This window comes from Carlito syrichta, unplaced genomic scaffold (assembly GCF_000164805.1).
Source record: "Carlito syrichta isolate Samal-C Ts95f unplaced genomic scaffold, Tarsius_syrichta-2.0.1 Scaffold305857, whole genome shotgun sequence".
NCBI classification, from domain to species: domain Eukaryota; kingdom Metazoa; phylum Chordata; class Mammalia; order Primates; family Tarsiidae; genus Carlito; species Carlito syrichta.
This window is the reverse complement of record NW_007249953.1, coordinates 90,356-95,670: the sequence shown is the minus strand read 5'-3', so window position 1 is coordinate 95,670 and position 5,315 is coordinate 90,356.

Here is a 5,315-nt window from a genome sequence, read left to right as displayed (position 1 = left end):
AGAGAACAGGGAAAACAGACAGGCATACAAATAAATAAAAAGAGACACAAAGACAGAAAAGATTTTTTTTAAAGTACAGACAATCATACAAACACACAAACCAACAACCCCCCCATTGATGTACTCTCCCTCAAAAATACCCATATACAAACAGTAAGTCTAAGAAAAAGCACAAAAATAGCAGAAACAAAGCAAGTACAAAAATGTAATCAAAAGCAGAAAGAGAGAAGAGAAAAAAACTAAAACAAAAAACAAAACAAAACAAAAAACAGAAAAACAAAGCACACTCTAAGATTGTTCCTGTGACTCCAACTTCCTTTCAGCCCTCGTCTCCAGCCCCTCTCCTCAGCTCTCTGCGAAGGCTAACAGGGTTGTTATCAACATTGGTCAGATGTCCCACAGATTACTGTGAGAGGAGCGTGGATTAGATCTGGATTCACCTGGCTAGCTGCTGCTGCTGTCAAGTCTCCCATTCAGATCTGACATGTCTATGCTGTTCCAGTGTGGGGAGAGACGTCTGTCCCTCCAAGTGTGATGAGGAGATGGCCTCTAGGTCCCAGGTTGAGGGCTGAGCAGAGCTGGGTGCGGTAATGCCTGGTCCCAGGACTGAGAAAATGGTGCCAGTTGGAGTTTCCTCAACAGAGGCAGGGCTCCTTTTCGGCTTTCTTCTGCCCTCTTCATGGATCCTGGGGATCGTGCCACTCTGTTGTCACAGGAGATGGTGTGGGCTGGGTGCTAGGTGATGAGGATCAACTGCTTTCTGCTGCCTTTTCTCAGAACTCTGAGAACAGCAGACAATCCTGCCTGCTGGGGGCTCCAATCTCGGGGCAGTGGGGGGTCGCAGTCACCTCTGGAAAAGAGAAGAGCCCTGGGTGCATGAACCCGAGTCTCCCCTCAGATGAACTTTCACTCACTCACCAGCACACACTCACTCACACAGAGAGTCTTATGGACACTTGCTTTGCAGAGACTCTCACAGTCTGACCTGTTCCGTCGTCATCTTGCCAAAACTCCCACAAGACACAATTATTTTCCAAAGACTTTTGATTAGCGATTGGTTGAATCCATGGATGTGAAACCCATGGATACAGAAAGGGCTGGCTATCTCTCTTTCTTTCTCTCTCTCTCTCTCTCTACGTATATATTTATGTATTAGTGATATAATAATTTTATGGTTAAATAATTTATCTCACTGAAACTTTTTGATATTGGGAGTGGAAGATTTTTGTCCAAATGAGTAGTAAGATGGATTAATGTGATTTATTGAATTATCTTTAGTTTATTCATATAATATATAATGTTCCTTTTATAAATATTAAGTTGTTTCTGGAACATTCTGTGCAATTGATATGTCTGCTTTTATTCCTGTCTAACTGTTTTGATATTGTGGGTAATACAAGAAAACATTCAATATGTGGTAGATTGGCACTCCTCCCAATCTCTCCCCAAATCTCTCTCATTTTTTTTTTTAGAATTTCATGACTATTCTCATATATTTGTTTTTGAGTCTTCTAATCCAGTGACAAGTTATGTTCTCTATTTATATTAGTCTTTTTAAAATGCTCTTTAATGAAGCTTTCAAGCTCTTCTTCCATAAGCATTAAACATGTATTAAGAATTTTATTTCTAGATAATTTTTAGTTTACTGCTATCCCAAGTGTAATATTTTTCCATTGTATTTTCTAGTGGTTTTTAATAGATTTTGTAAGGAGGCTAGTATGGCCTATTTTAATGTATGGTTATGTACCTCAGTTAAGAAGGCATCAAAATTGGGGTTTGGCCTCGGCATTCAACTAAAATCTTCTATTCAGTCATTAGAAGATAAGATAGCTACCTATAGTATGTCCACGATGACATTGCTAGTATCCCTAAGTGTCTGTGATGCATGAACATGTGATTGTGGTCATTTGCAGCCTATCTAACCAGTGTTACAATTCATCACCAACATGCCATGCCATTTGGATTTGGATTCAATAACCCAAAATTTACTTTCAAAGATGGGCAGAAAAAAAATTCCTTCTAGGCTTTATATGTCAAAATTATATCTATCAGTTTAAGGATAAATGAATATTTATTATGACAACACTAAACACTATTAATATTTGTGTATTAAATTTTTTTATCTTATATTAAGTAATTATTAAGGATGCACTATAGTTAAGTTAATGGGGACAGGTGAAGATTCATGATACAATTAGTTAACATGGTAGATAATATTTTTAAACTAACAAATGTTTATAAGAATGTAAATAGCAATGAGATTCAGAATACAGAAATTAGAATATATATATTTTTTGGGGGGGGGTTAGAGTCTTACTCCATGACCCAGGCTGGAGTGCAATGGCATACTCGCAGCCAACCCCAGTGTCAACCTGCTGGGCTCTGGTGATCCTTTCACCTCAGTCTTTCAAGTAACCCAGCTAATTTTTGATTTACTGTAGAGACGAGATTTCACCAAGTTGCCCAGGCTAGTCTCGAACCTACGGGCTCAGGCAATCCACTCGCTTTGGTATCCCAAAATGCTGGGCTTACAGGCTGTATATTTTAATTATAATCTGTGTACAATTTTTTGGTATTCTTGGTTTTACAGCATTAAGTAAAATATCTATTAAGGACTATATTTAGTTTTTAGTTATTTCACTTAGTTATGAGTTTTTAAAGAAAAGGCTAACTTACAAATTCTTAATATTCTAGATAGAAAGAATGAAATGTATAATGCCAATTTTGCTGCCTCAAAACTTCATGTGAGGAAAACAAATTATATCTACAATATTCTTGAATAATGTTCTGTGATTCAAAATAAACTTCATAAGGATATAAAAAAGAACAAATATCAGGAGATAAAAATATTGTTCCTGTATGAATTCTAACTATAAGTTAATGTCAACATTTTAAAATTGACACATAATGATCATACATATTTCTGGAGTATAGTGTGATGTTCTGATAATATCTACTTTTTTAAATAAATATACCTTCTAATGACAACAGAAATATAAAGCAGCTGACAACGACATGGGTTCATTGCCTCTGCACTACATCAAGTTTTTGAAATATGACTATGACTTTTATATATTTTTAAGCTTTTTAATTCTGACAAATTTTAAACCTAAAGAAAAGTTTCAAATAATAGCACAATACTGATAAAACCTTCAGTCAGAGTCTAATTCTCTCTCTCTCTCTCTCTCCTTTTCTCCTCTCCCTTCTTCCTTTCCTCCCTCCTTCCCTTTTATCCAGGAGGCAGCATATCATGCTGAGATAAAGCACCAATGTAGAAGTAAGGCATTCATGGGTTCTGCTTCTGGATAAGCAGCAATGCTGTGGATGAGTCTCTTTACCTCTGTGACCTCTATTTCTTCAGCTCTAAGTTAAGTTGTATTTAAATCCCAAGGACCGCTTACAGATCACCATAGGCTGCCATCTTTAATGACTGTATAAATACTGTGAGAGAATAAATGATAGAATGCAAGACATGAAACCCATCAGGAAAGTAGGAAAAAAGCAAACTAAAGACAGAAGGTGGTGGATGTTTGAAATAATAAGGAAAATCTTGCTACAATTGTGTTTTTCTAAACTTTGGGGGAAAGTTAAGAAAACAGCTCTCTCCTTTCAAACACTAACTTGGGAGAACAAAGCCTGGCTGTCTGCTGGTGACTAAATATCAACACAAAGTGCAGTAAACCTCATTAATTTTCCCTAATTGGGCAGAAAGTTTTGGAAAAGTCTGAAGTAGAGAAACAATTTCATAAAATTCAGCTTAATTTCCAGTTCTTATGGTAACAAGCATGACAGAACACCAGGAAGAAAAAGAGCAAAATTTCTTAGAGAATTTTTTTAGAGTTTCAATAATAGATTTTTTTTAAGCCATTAGGAATTAGAATATTCATTGATTCGGAGAAGCATTTAAATACAAAATGGTTTTACAAGTGTTTAGAAACATTAGTTGACCTCCAGCCTTATGAAGACTAAAAATTTTCCCTTGTTTATACTTTTAATTTGCTTGGCAATTCCTTCCCCCACTTCTAGCTCTAATATATCAAGGCACTTCACCAGCATTTTAAGTGTATTCCGGATTCCAGATTAGTGAATTTTTTTCTGGCCAAGGTTGTACAGTTCTTTTCTCAAAATCCTCAATACTTTTATGCTCCCAGGAAATGCACCTGTCAATATGGCATATGTGAATTCTCTCATTTTCTTAAAAGCAGGAACTAGGTTTCATTTTTCACCCTTGATTCTAAAGCAGTTGAGAGCTTGAAAAAGAAGGGAGCTGTCAGAGGGGGAGCAAATAAATCTAATCGTGGTGAAAAGGTGATGAAAGACTTGTGCTTACATTTCCTCAATTTGTTCTTAAAATAATCGTTGACACACTCTTTGATTGAGAACCAAGTCTTGATTTTCTAAGGCTGGGGTCACAGAGATCAGGAACAAAAGACACAGTTCTTTTAAAACACAAATTTGAGCAATTAGTTCCCACCTTTTCCTCTCGATATTTCCTAAGACGTTAATAAGTAGCTAAATTGACTTCTTTGCATTTTGTGTTTTGCTCCTTCCCTTGCTTACCCTCTAACAGGTATGCAGCTACGCAGTGAGTTGGTTAAGAGGAATAACGTGAAGAAAATATTTGAAAGTTTCACCACTGGCCACTTAAAGCCCATGGGTGCTTCAAGTAGTTCAAACAACTCAACCATAGATTGAAAAGGGAAAAAGATATTGACAATATTGGAAAAAAAACATGGCTAAAACTGGGGAGTGTAGCAGATAGAATCAGTGTCACTCCAGTGACCCCAGGCACTTGCTGTCCACACCACGCACAGTCCGACATGGCACTCTGTACCTGCTATAAGCATATGCAACTGCCAACCTCCTCTCTGGATTTCTCTCTGGCAATGTATTATGAGGGGCTGGAGGTGCTAAAGACTCAGTGCTTCTGGAACAACACTCAGCCCAGAATGAATGGGAAGGATATGAACTGGAGGGGACACCTTCAGCTTTCTTCCCATTAGGTAGGGCAGCTCTGAAAGGATATCTGCCTAGAAAAACAACCTTGAAGAATAATGTTTCCCTCTGGAGCAAAGGGCAAGCATGTTTACTGCGCGTTACTTAAGATTTAGGTTCCCTTAATACAGGGTTCCAACCCACTGATTGTGTAGGCGAAAATCTAGGCCCTTCTGTATCCTGCCCATAGGACTAGGGGACATGAAGAGCCAACATAATGATGATGTTCATGTTGCTTGCTGTGCTATGAATGAAGTCCTTTGTCTCTGATCTAGCAGTCTCATAATTTGTGCCAGCATCCATGACATGTAGCAGGTCAA